General features: G+C 45.4%; 1 protein-coding gene across 2 annotated transcripts in view; it reads right to left on the minus strand.

The window, feature by feature from the left end:
* Window positions 1-14158, minus strand: part of LOC119170229 (iripin-3) — a 39988-nt gene that overhangs the window by 12311 nt on the left and 13519 nt on the right. Inside the window, exon 1 of one of the 2 annotated variants that reach the window (XM_037421326.2) lies at window positions 1334-1469. The exons of the other annotated variant lie outside the window; for it this stretch is intronic. The gene's annotated coding sequence lies outside the window, so the exon portion shown is untranslated. Of the gene's footprint in view, window positions 1-1333; window positions 1470-14158 lie in introns of those variants that run through there. 2 annotated transcript variants of the gene reach the window in all.

The raw sequence follows: 14158 nt of genomic DNA on the forward strand, positions 1-14158 counted from the left end.
GGCTACCATCTCCGCGAGCACCAGCAATTCATATCAGGCCACCACTTGTAACGTTGCTGATATTCATGTTCTTGTTAGCACCTATAAGCAACTGTAAACAAATGCTTATATGAAACATATGCGACTTCTTAACGCATGTCTGTGTGTGCATTTGTACTTATCTTTAATGCCACTTCGTAACTCTTCCCTCAATTAAGAAATCACTGCACAGTCAGCTTTCATCCTCGTTCTTCGTACAACATCGATTCCCGAGGTACGTGGGATCTGCCAATTTTTATGGCGGTTTCGGGTTTAAAAGAGCCCAACTGAACCCATTTGGGAAAACTTCGGTGAGTCTCAGCATGAGTGAGACTGAAGCAAATGTATGCACCTTTTTTTAGATTGAGTATGTGTAAGTTTTGTTTATATTGCCGACCTACAGCCACGAGAAATTTGTGCGGGCTTACGAAAATGTTCATATTGACAACCCCGAGTTCACTCAAACGATCAGGCAATGGGTGAAGCAACACTGTAGACACAGATGAGGTTTCAAAAATTATAGCCTACGGCATTCTAACGCTATATCTTAAAGGTGTGGCTACACAAGTCAGCATGTTCTACAGCACTTCATTTCAATACTTGTTGCGTCTGCCGCAAAAATAAAAACCTATTTCGCCTCAAGCGCACTTCAACTTATCCTCGGTTACTGAGCCTCTGTTAGGCAGCCCAGCAGCGAGAATATCGTCCGTAAAACAAACATTGCCGGCAAACTCCTCTTAGGCGCACAGTCAGAGAGAACTTATGCAACCATGATCCATCCGAAGAGGTACGAAAGGCTGCTTATAAAAAGCTTGCGCAGTCAATCAGCGTGCAAATAAAATCATAAAAGTAAATTTATCATTTTTACAGCGGTTTTTCCGAAATCGTACAGATAGCAGCGGTGCTTCTTCACCCGTTATTATCCTAATGTGTTTCCCAACACTCCTGTACCACGCTTACTATTCGTAAACACAACTACGACCAATTCCTGATTCCAGTAACGAAGCCCAATGCCGGCAGCCTAAAATAAACTAAGGTACGCGAAGCAACCCCAATTACGTCCTGGTATATAGGATGGCGAAATCACCACTCCGTCATGGAAGCCTCTACGAAGGCTTCTAATGAATGAGACTTGCCGAATACATTGGCACGCTACAGCTGCCATGCGAGTATTAATGCTTGAATATGGCATCGCGAGCCTCTTCTTTTCTAGAAATCTCATTAACCTAATGGTAGCACTCGTCAGAAGCGCAAACGCTCGCGCAATCTCTCGCACTCGTTCGGCTTGTCAGTATTCCGTAAAGAAATGACGTACGGTTTTTCTTTGACGCTGTCGCTGCCTCGATCGTGTTCTCTGGCCGGGCACTGTAGACCTTTCCTCGAGCCAAACTCCCGTGTGCTCTGGGATGTGTGCTTGCGATGTACACTGGTCGACGCCCAGGCGGGAATTGCTGGGCGTGCAGCTGGTACAGTGTCGCACGCTTTTTGAACTGCGGGCGCGCTTGCAGACGGTAATCGAAACGAACTGTTTATTATTAATTTTTTTTGCTCTGCCTTGCTGATGCTTGTGAATGGTTGGAAAGTCTAACGTGGCGGGAAAGAGTGGGTTAAGAAGACTGGCAAGAAGGGGAGGGGGGCGTGTTTATACGTATCAACGTCTTCCTTTTTCCTAGGCGTGCATTTGGTGTTATATTTCTATATCCGCGACAGCTATGCCAACGCGGAGAGCATGTAGCCTTGAATACCAACTATATACATATATTTTGTTGGGTGCCGCCGACGCCTGGGAACCCAATACAGTTGGAGAAGCGAACACTCATTGACTGACTTTTTTTGGATTAGTTCTGTCTTGTACGACCCTTGCGGATGCATGGAATCACGTATGGTCGATATGTGATAACTTGTTATCCACTTATGTGAGAGGTAACCCTATCTGCGGAACAAGGACTGCCTACACGGATGCGTGATTTTGACGACCAATTCGTACAATCCCGCAAGGCAGTTTTTTTCTGGAATAGCTTTCGAATAAGTAGAAAGGTACATAAATGCATGGCTAACGTTTTTTCTATTTTTTTTATTTCTTTCTTTTCATTTTATTCTTGTTTATAGCAAACATTACGTGATTTTGCGGATGAAAATGACACGCTTCTTCCAAGGTTAGAGTCGTGTCAAATAAAAAAAAAGACCACGTGTGCTCACGTATCGACCATTTCTTGTAGCACGTCTCATTGCATGTCTGATCCTTGTGTCGGTGTTGATTTCACTTCCAGGTGTGTACTTTCGTCTTTTCACATCTCCTAAACTTTATTGATGCGGATAATTTATTTATGACTTACCTTTGTTATAGTCTCTCTGGCCAATTGGTCTGCAGCGGCAACAACTTTCAGTGCAGGAGATCATTCTGTGTCAAGGTGCATAACCACTTATGGTGCATGTTCGACATTTTGTCCGAGTACCATCGTATTTTTACCCGCAAAAGAGCCACATACAGCGCTCAGTCAGTATGCCGTTGTCCATAGCACTTCTTTGCCCTTAAACTATTTGCCTGCGGCAAGGCTGTCCTCGCCTGCATCGACCTACATTGACCCGAAGTGTTCCTCAACATACCTAGAGCTACTAAGAAAACTGGACTGCCCCGCAGGGGCGCCTGCGCAAGTAGGCGTTTGGCGTGTAGCGACACCACGGACCCGAGCTAACGGGGGGGGGTTTCGGCTCCCTCCCACGCCTAGCCGTGCGTGGCTTGGCCGTGTCCGGGGAAAAGGGGATCCTGGGGGTTGAGCCGACACTGGGTGATTGGACCTTTAAGGCCCCCGGCAGAGGCAACACAGCCCTTTGGCCCCGGCTTCACGTAGACAGCACCCCTGGGCTGACCCATCCAGGGGAAATCGGCAGTCGCCTTTTCCTGTCTCTCTCCTCCCACATCTTCGTCGTTTTCTCACACTTTTATCTTTCCTGTCCTCTCCTCACTTCTGTTGACTTCCGATATTCATGGCTGCAAGGGTTAACCTTGTGTAGGTATCCCACCTTGGATAATTACATTGGGTTATAGTGACAGCGTACGGCTGGCGTCGGAAGGGCTTGTTTCAACAAGTCCAACCGCGTCCCCTTGTTGGGCTCCGTGGTGGGTGGTCGCCACTGTTACCGAACACATTCATACTTGTATGGCTTTACAAGCATCCGCCGACCTTGATCGGTCTCGTAAGAGAGGCCGCACCGAAGCAAGTTATCACGTCTCGACAGAAACCAAAGTTACTTTCGCGAAGTACCACATTATCCACAGTGACAGCACACCTCTAAAAAATTATGCCCGTTTTTGGTGGCGAAGTGCCAAAAAGAAAAAAAAGGGACCCACATACAAAGCATCCAAAATGTCAAGCGGTGACCTCCTTTTGGAGCTAACCGAAAAAGACCAAGTACCTAAGCTATCCCTACTAACCAGCATTGGAGAAACAGCTGTCACCGTTTCGGGTCATCGCTCTAAACACCAGCAGGGGAGTAATCTCTGAGGAAGACTTCTTAGGCCTTAGTGACGAAGAGCTCCTCGAAGCTTTCCAAGACCAAAGCGTCATCAAAGTCCAAAGAATTGTAATCCATCGCAATAATAAGGAAGTACCCACCAAACACGTAATACTAACCTTTGGAACATGCGAAATGCCCACTTCTCTTAAGGCTAGGTACTTAAAAATAAACGTCAGACTCTACATTCCCAACCCCAGACGCTGTTTCAAATGTCAACGATTCAGACACGCCTCGCACTCTTGCAGAGGCAAAGAAACATGCGCAAAATGCAGCGCGAACGACCACAAATCAGAAAACTGCTCATCCTCACCCCACTGTGTTAACAGTGATGGGGAACACCCAGCGTATTCCCGGTCATGCCCATGTTGGAAAAAAAAGAAGTGATTGCTATGACCGTCAAAGAAAAAATATCATTCAGCGAAGCGCGAACACGGCTATCATACCTTTTTAACAGAAGTTACGCCGATGTGACGCAGTCGGGGGCAGCGTCACAAAGGCCTCAGGAGTCGACCGCTACCACACCCAGTGGTGCTGTGGTGACTCAAACCGCCCCCGTAAAAGAAGCAGCGCCAGCTGCTCCATGCACATCAAAGGGCCCGCAGACTCCAGTCTCCCTGGGCCCTAAACTCAATAGAGTGCCAAGGCCTGAGATCCGTTTCTCAGCGCCTCACTCTCGATCTGCCAGTGCCTCAGACAAGGCAATGGAGATCGACCACAAAATTCAGGTGTCATTGACACCGAAGGACAAGCGCTCTCTCGAGCGTACCAAACAGGACAAGGACAAAGTCCCAGTAACCACAATAAGTAAGCGATAACCGTAATGGTTATCGTATTTCTCTCTATCTCTATTTCTTAGTATTGTCACCTATCATCTTTTATACCGATCAATCCCCAGAAGTATATTTACTTAACTTTATTCCCCCATGGCTTTTATCGTACATTGGAACTGTAGAGGCTTAATTCATAACTTAGGTGACGTAAAGGACATCATTAACAAATTCTCACCAGTAGCCTTTTGCCTCCCAGAGACAAATCTTGGTGCAAAACACAGGCATTTCCTAAAAGGCTTCAATGTTGCCCGAAAGGTCCACGAACACTGCAACCGTCTTTCAGGAGGAGTAGCCATAGTGGTGCAGGGCAGCACTTCTACGCGAGATGTCCAAATAAACACATCTTTCGAGGCCATAGCCATCACCATCCTATCAAACAAAACCATCACCATCTGCTCACTGTATATCCCACCTCACACCCTTTTCACCACCAAAAACCTAGAAAATCTAGTAGAACAGTTGCCAAAACCATTCATCTTAGTTGGGGATTTCAATGCTCATTCAACCCTTTGGGGTAGCGACAAAACTGACGCAGGAGGGCAAGCCGTGGACGATTTCATTTTATCAAGTGACATCTGCCTTCTTAATTCCGGGGCTTTTACCTACTTTTCACCAACCTCACGCACTTTTAGTTGCTTAGATCTGGCCATGTGTTCATCGTGTATTTTTAATGATTCTAAACGGGACGTCGTCAACACGTCTTATGGTAGTGATCATCAACCCGGAATCATAAAACTCATACCATCTTACCCAACTTTAACAAGCAGGCCACGCCGGTGGAAACTACAGCTCGCGAACTGGCCAGTTTTCACAGAAAACGCTAAGCTCGATGAAGTTTTCTCATCGAAGCTTTCTGTTGAGGAACTAAATGAAGAGTTCGTCAAAGTTTTAATCTTAGCAGCAGAAAAAGCAATACCGCAATCATCCGGCATCGTACGCAAGAAACTCAACCCTTGGTGGACAAACGAGTGTACTGATGCCAAAAAACAACAAAATAAGGCCTGGGGAATTCTACGAAGATACCCCACCTACACCAACCTCATCAACTTCAAACAGGCAAAAGCCAGAGCCCGATTTATTCGAAGACAGGCAGAAAAGGATTCATGGCAAAAATACATATACTCAATTAACAGTTCAGTCACATCTAAACACATCTGGGACCAGGTAGGCAAGTTCAAGGGAGAGTACTCCTCCTACACAATACCACTGCTTACAAGTCCAGACACACAATCAACACTAGAAGACCAGGCCAACCTATTAGGAGAACACTTTTATAAGGTATCATGCTCAGCAAATTACACCAATACATTCCTGAAATATAAAGAAAATGCAGAAAGACAAAGATTGCCTACTAGCCGTACCTCAAATGAAAGTTATAACCTTCGGCTTATGCTGCACGAATTAAACAGGGTACTTTCTGCCGGTAAAAAAAACGGCAACAGGGTCTGACCAGATACACTACGCAATGTTGGCCCACCTATCCCAAGCATCCGCGAAGGCACTTCTACAATTCTTCAACAAAATATTGGACTCTGGCATAATGCCTAAATATTGGAAAAAAGCCATAGTCATACCATTCCTAAAACCTGGTACACCCCTAACAACCCCAAGTAGCTACAGGCCCATTGCATTTACAAGTTGTCTTGCAAAAACTTGCGAAAGCATCATAACTGTGATGCTTCACTCTGGAATCAGAGCACCTAATAGACGCACACCAGTGCGGATACAAAAAAGGCTGTTCCACCACTGATCACATTGTTAGGCTGGAACAAGAAATACGACAAGCATTTCTACACAAACAGTTCTGTCTCTCGGCCTTCTTCGACTTAGAGAAAGCATATGACACAACTTGGAGATACGGAATTCTCAGAGATCTAGCTAACTTAGGGATTCGTGGAAGAATGCTGAACTGCTTACGCGATTTTTTATCGAATAGAACTTTTCAAGTACGTTTGGGTACGGTACTATCCCGAATATTTGTCCAAGAAAATGGTGTACCACAGGGCTGCGTTCTGAGCACCACCCCGTTTATAGTGAAAATGAACTCCATCAACAGGGCTATACCCCGTACAGTCATGCACTCCATCTATGTTGACGATCTCCAAATTGCATGGCGAGCCTACATCCTATCATCCTGCGAAAGGCAACTCCAAATTACAATAAATCGGCTTATGAAATGGGCCAACCAAAATGGTTTCCGCTTTTCAGCCCAAAAAACCACAGCTGTTCTCTTTACGCAAAAAAGAGGATTGTTCCCTGAACCCGCGGTCAAACTATACAACATCAACATGCCGGTAAAAAAGAACATAAACTTCTAGGAATAACATTCGACCGAAAACTAAACTTTTTGCCACACATAAACGCACTGAAAACTAAGGCAAACAGAGCACTCAACGTGCTCAAAGTACTCTCCCATAAACACTGGGGTTCCGATCGACTCTGCCTTATACGTATTTACCGATCTCTTGTACGCAGCATTTTAGACTACGGATGCGTAGTCTACGACTCGGCGCGACACTCATACATCCGCCGTCTTGACCCTATACACAACCTCGGTCTCCATCTGTCAAGTGGTGCTTACAGAACATCACCTGTGCAAAGTCTATACGTAGAATGCAATGAGCCCCCTCTATGTGATCGAATAGCAATACTAACCTTGTCATATGTTTTAAGAATAAGGTCGTCACCTGAACACATCTGCTACGAAATTGCCGCAAAATGTGACTCACGCTCACACTATCTCAACAAACCGAACCTAATCAAACCACTTGTCCTACGTTTCGAGGAATACTGCCGCTTTTATACCATCCCTGATGGATCACTAGATTTCGCTATTAAACCACCAAGACTGCCGTCATGGTTCGACAAGTCACAGCTATGCGAATTTTCACTAAGCCGTTTCAACAAAAAAGCACCCCACCAGAATACATAATCCAGGAATTTTATACACTTCAGCACGAATATAGGGATTACGAAGAATTTTACACAGATGGCTCAAAAACGGAGGACCACGTAGGTATTGGGATTGTGACGACGAAAAGCGCAATTTCTGTGAAAGTACCTCGTAGTTTTTCCATTTTTTTCAGCTGAAGCTTATGCCTTGAGTGAAGCAGTTCGGAAAATCATCGCTGAAAAATACAAGAAAGCAATCCTATACACCGACTCACTAAGCACGCTAAAATCACTACATATAAAATCCGAATGTGAGCCAATAGTGGGCGACATTTTAAACATGGTGTACTTAAACAGCCAGGTAACCTGCATCTGTTTCTGCTGGGTCCCAAGTCATGTTGGGATACCCGCAAACGAAAAAGCAGATAATTATGCTTCCCAGGCAGCCCATAAAACAGTAACAAAAGGAAAAATTCCCCTTAAAGATATCCAGAGAACAATTCGCCTGGCCCTACTAGCAAAATGGCAAAAGCAATGGGACACCTGCACGAACAATAAGCTCCACCTGGTGAAACCCACACTCGGGGAATGGAAGACCTGCCGTCACCAGCAACGGTTTATTGAAGTTGTATTATGCCGACTTCGCATTGGACACACACACTTGACACACAACTTCTTACTTGCAAAGGAAGAACAACCAACGTGTGAAAAATGCCAAGAAGCGTTAACACTTATGCACATCCTAATCACATGTCCTACCATTGAAACACAGAGACAAAAACATTTCAGCAAGATATACAAACAACACGTACCTTTAGACCCTGCTTTGTTCCTAGGAGATGACCCTCTAGTACCTCTGCCTAACTGCTAAACTTTCTGAAAGAATGTAACCTGTTAAATAAGCTCTAAAATCTCATCTTTTTAGTGTCCATTTTTGAAAGTCTTGTGTCTGGCGCAGCATAGCCTTAGCTGCTTTTGCGCCATAAAAACCAAATTAACCTAACCAAAACTGGGCTCACAAAGGTTGCCCTTAAACTTCCGCACTATTGTTTACTTATGAAGCAGCGCAGGGAGACAAGCACAAAAAGAACGAAAGGGACACCGCTGCTTCATAAGTAAATATCAACTATCACCATCTCGTCCAACTTTCAAAGTTTCCAGATTACTGCATATTTATATGAAGTTGATACAGTGCTCGCACCTGTATTTGGAGTGATGGTTCAGTTATGGCTACAAGCTCAACTCTGACGGTAATAATACCAGCGAGATTTATCGCAATAAAGCTCAATATGTTTCACGCAACTATAGCAATCGAAAGCAATTGAACTAGTAGCCCTTTGTGCTGCTGTTGTACTTTTCATGGGGAAGACACCTAATTCATGGTCCACATTCGGTGATAGCAAAGGAGCCCTCCGTAGTCTACCCAACCCTTTATGTCATAGCTCACATGTGCAGCTCGCAGCGGATTTCAGATAAGTACCCTTTAGAGCAAGGCAAAGGACACAAAGCAATATTATAGTAACTGTCTTGACACTGTATTGCAAATGAGTTCTGCGGTAACCCGCAAGGGGACGGAAGGTTTTAGGAAAGAGAAAGAAGACAACCACCCGTTCGTAGCACGAAGCCACAAGGAAGAAACTGTGGCATTCAGGGAAAAGACCTAAGTGCAGCTGCGCCACCCAACCACAATGGCGTCAGCCCTGTCGCCGTCCCCCAGTCAAAATCCAACGCTACAAAAGAACTTAGTTTGCTATCCCGCCTCATAACGTTGAGCTCGTTGAATTGGCCGACACATACAAGTGCAAGGCTGCATACCTTATACCCTGACCTCCATCTAAGTATCCGTCCGTCTTACCCCGACGCCACTTTACCTTGTTCGTATGTCTGTGGCATGAAGTGGATTTTTCAAATGTCTATTACTATTTTTGTGTTGGAATGGCTAATGTCCCGTCACGTGAAGTCTGCAGGTACAGCGAAAACATCGTGCACCTTCTCTGCGAGTGCACTCGCTTCAACTCCTAAAAGCGGTCCTTCCGGCCGCACTAGGCCAGCTGGACAACCACCCATCTCACAGACAACAATATCCTAGGGTCCTGGTCTACCTGGTCTTCAATACTAGCTGCTCTGAGAGCGTTTTTGCGGTTTCTTCAAGCAACCATACAAACAAACGGTGACTGTTGGGAGGCGATGTTTCTATGTAGTACTTGGATAGTGGTGCACTCATGACTTTTTTCTCTTGATGATGACGATAATGATTATGATCATGATGACGATGGTGATGATGATCCTGCTTTTTAAATAACTGGCACCTACCCACTTAGGCGTATCGGCCAATGGTCGGGTGGATCGCCTGCTGTTGTAACAAACTCTTCTTACTCTCTCATTATTTTTAGCCCTCTTTCCCCTTCCCTAGTACAGGGTAGCAAACCGGAGGCTTCCTTTGGTTAGCCTCCCTGTATTTGTATTTTGTCATTTGTCTTTTATCTTTTGTATTTTAATCTATCTCACATAATTATTAAATAATAGTTCCATCATGGTTCATACCATGCATGCAGATCACGTTTATAGTATATTATCAAGTGTATAATAAAATATTTACATCATTGAGGAAGTGTGTGGTCCGGAAAACCTTGCTACAGTTTAAACATGCCCATGGCCGGTAGGTGATTACACGTACTATGCTTGTAAAGAGAAATACCGGCCTGTTCATTTCTTTTAGGGGCGAAGCTCCTAAAGCCGTGTGTCTGTCCATGCATGTCTTTTGTGACTGATTCGTAACCACCTAGTTGTATAACTCACTCCGCAGGTGGCGCTAGTATGATGTTGCTTAACGTGTAACTACACTGCCGTGGGTCGAAAGACACCACGTTGTGTACAACCATCTTCATCGGTGAGAAATGAAGTTGAACAAGGCAGAGAAAGAGTCAGTGGGATGTATACCAATACGCGATAGTTCTGGATAAACACAAGACGACGAAGCACTTTCAGTTGTGTTAATTGATAACCCCGCTTATTTTGAATAGAGTCACTGTTGTGCAAGTTATTAGCACATGCCACGAACAACATTGAGCCTGCCAACACCATCACCCGTCAAAATGCCACGCATTACCGTACATCACGAACAACTAACTGTTGAGGGCGTTATTGCGTCCATACCGAAATTCAGTGCCTCTTCGGGCGTTTACGGTACCATTACCATGGTTTCAGTAAGCATATTGTTTAATTCTTTTTCTTCTTAATTCTATACTCGTAGTAACTAAACTGACTCATCGCACTGCCTCAACACATCGTCAAGGTCTGCTCACTCGTGTCACTCGTACCTGTGCGTAAACCAGGCAAATCTCCTCTGGACTTGACCTCTTATCGCCCCATTGCGCTTGTCAGCTGTTTCGAGAAAGTGATGGAGAGGAAGATTTTAACCCTCCTAGAGTGGTACATAGAGCACAACGAGGTATACCCTGATGCTATGACGGGCTTTCGGCGTGGGCGGTCCGCTATTGATAACGTTATTGACCTGGTCCCATCTGTGCAGCATCAAAAAAGACTGAAATGTATATTTGCGGCGTTGTTCTTGGACGTGAAAGGCGCATACAATAATGTATCTCATGAAGCCATTCTGTATGTCATGGAAAATGTTGGATTAGGGGGTCGGGTTTACCTATGGATCGACACTTATTCGAAGGACAGAACTTTCTTTGTAAAGACGGAGAATGGCACAACAACGCATCACTGCATTCGTCGTGGTGCGCCTCTAGGTGCTGTTCTTGACCCCACACTTTACAATCTAGTGCTCCTCGGCCTGGTTGACGTGCGTCCAGAATCAGTCCATCTATCAATATATGCAGATGACATCTGCACCTAGGCGTCAGGCGTAGCACGCCTTCATTTGCGTGCCCGGGTTCAGAGAGCGGCTTCACTATAGCGACAAAGTACCCTGTAGAACGGGGACAAGAGCTGTCATCAGTGAAGTGCTCGCTTGTAGCATTCACGCATGAGGTGATGGGTCCATATGTTATTAAAATCAATGAACGCACGATCAACTACGTGAAGACCCACTGATTCCTCGGAGCCATAAGTGATCGCGATCTCTCCTGGAGCCCTCACATGCATCTCCCACATGGAAAAGAAACTCATCATGATCACCCACGTGCAGAGGTTTCTTGCTGGAAAAACGTGGTGTGCATCGGTACGAGCAATGCTTCAACTCTACACTGTTCTGTTCCTCGGCTTTATGTACTACCGCTTACCCGTGCTTTGCGGAATCCGAAGAACAAACTTGCGCGTACTCCAGCCAATCCAAGCCTAAGCACTTCGAATATGCCTTGGTCTCCCGAGATGCGCGTCTACAGCAGCGACATTCATCATTGCGCGTGATTATTGAGCCAACACATACATCCACGTAGACGCTTTGAGAATGCACCTAAGACATATCGCTCGTATTTCGTCTCATCACCTCGCCTCACTTCGAACTTCTAGGCCGCACTCAGCGTTCAGCGAAACTGTAGCTCAGCATTGCGCAGTGCTTCCATTGCACTTTACGCATGCTGCATGGCTGCTGTTACCGTTGTGGCGCCTACACCCACTCAAAGCCCTTCTTACTATTCTGGCATCCAAAATAAAAAGAAGACGTCACATCTAGCCCTAAAACATGCCACATTACTCTTCCTGCAAGAGAAACACAATGGACGCCTTCACGTTTACATGGATGGCTCTGTGTCTTCAGTAAGATCAGCAGGGGCGGTGGTTATTCCCGCGAGGAACATCACAATTAAATTCATGACATCGCATTTGACGTCGTCGACAGCTGCAGAACTTGCCGCCGTACGTGCAGCTCTGGAGTTTATAGCTGAAGAACCTTCGGAAACTTGGTCTATCTTCTCGGACTCGAAGGCAGTTCTTCAATGTCTTATGTCACCTTTTCGCCATGGGCCTAATGAACAGTTAGTAGCTGAAATAAGGCTTCTTCATCAACAAGCAATCGATAAACAACACAGTATACATAGTGTTAAGTAGATACCAAGTAAATGTGGTATATATGGCAATTACCGCACAGATGGGGCCGCTAGATCTGCACACGATGGTACTCAATACACAGCCTCCCGTTTTCAAGAACCGACGCAGCTGCAAGACTTCGTTCGCTTGCACGTGATCCCACACTGGTACAGTGAAACTCGACAGAATTCACAAACGCGCACCTGCATAACTTAGATTCTGATCTCCAGCTTCGTCTTTCCTCAGAAATATCTCGAGCTGAGGAAACTGTTCTATGCCACCTGTAGCTTGGAGTGGCCTTCACGAACGCATACTCCTATCTTATCGGAATGGCCAGCTCTTCTACATGCACTATTGCAGCTGCGAAGAAACCATCGCCCACCTTCTATGTGAGTGTACCTATTTCAACGCACCAAGACAAGAACTTACTGAAGCTCTGAATAGACTAGATAATCGGCCTTTGTCAGAGCAAAAGATTCTGAGTCATTGGTGAAAGCTTGAGTGAGTCAAAGCTTTCAAAGCCCAGAAGGCTTTGAAAGCTTTGCTACGCTTCTTGCAGACAACTGGCCTCAGAGACAGACTTTAGAGTCTTAATCTCTTTGATTTTGCCTCTCCTTTTTCGCTATTTTTTTATTTTCTCTCTGTCTCTTTCTTTGCAAAATTTTTTTCTGTCATCTTTTATTCTCCTCACCCCTTTCCCCAGCACAGGGTAGCCAGCCGGTCTAACAACTGGCTAACCTCCCTGTCCTTCCGCTTAATCTTTCCCCCTCCTCCTCAACCCCGGCAACACGGCCACCATCGAGCTCTGTTAAACTCCATCAGCGTAAAGCTCTCTTGGAGGTGCGGCGGAGATGGAGTTACGCCAATGTCCCGCGGCAATTTCACAAGCATTGGACAGAAACCTCAAGGGGCCCATTTGGCGCTGCAAACATCTTCTCCACATGCAAGATTTCTCGTCTAATACTTCTGAAAACATTTTCGGTCGTACGTGTGAATATATAAACTATAAATTACTTACACAAAACAAGCAAAAACATTATGGCTTTTATCCCAGACAGGTACGTCTACAACCAAGTTGGCAGTATGCTGTCAACACTGTAAGTTTGTTTCGGTACGCGTTTTGTCTACGTACGCCGACTGTCACACTGAAAGTTGTCACCGACCTCTTTGAAGTTGCGCTACCATATAGATCACAATGCTCCTAATATTTGATGAGCACAGGTCTCGAGTTCAGTACACAAAGCCGTATCTGCGCCTTGGTCACACAATTGTTCGCATATAGTGCCGTCTCGACTACCAGCGTCGACGAAGAAGAACAACCCGCGTCAATCACTGCTATAAATTTTGGCATCGTTGAAGTAGAATAAGGAGCACAACAATTAGAAGCGGACAAGTTGCTGAAATGTAAACACCATGGTGCGCACAGATAGGATGTCTGGCACGCTAGCACGGACTCAGAAAAAAAATTCAAAATGGCATCATAATATCTTTTGGCGAGGCATGAGGCGAAACGCAAGTACACGTGCCCGCATATTTGCTTTTCGTTAAACGCATGTTATGAGCGGATTATGCAGGGAAAGAACTTCAAATAGTGATGAAGTTTACTACTGCGTTGACTGCGGCTGTTTTGTGTCTGCAGTTTTTTCCGTACCTACATATTACCGGGCCGAGAGTACTTTCTTCCGCCGCAAGAATGATCGCCGAACTTCCTTTGCGAAAAGCTTCGTTTAACTATATTGACGTAAAGGCGACTGTGTGACCCAGACCGCATCTTCGCTGTCATAAAGATGAGAGAGTTAAATGGCGTTCATGGGTGCCCGTGTAACAGGGCTATTATACAGCTGCTCACCCCAAAAGACGAACGTCGAAAATTGTCTCGCTGAGCTGGCTCACTGCATATTTGAACT

This window comes from Rhipicephalus microplus, chromosome 2 (assembly GCF_043290135.1).
Source record: "Rhipicephalus microplus isolate Deutch F79 chromosome 2, USDA_Rmic, whole genome shotgun sequence".
Taxonomy (NCBI): domain Eukaryota; kingdom Metazoa; phylum Arthropoda; class Arachnida; order Ixodida; family Ixodidae; genus Rhipicephalus; species Rhipicephalus microplus.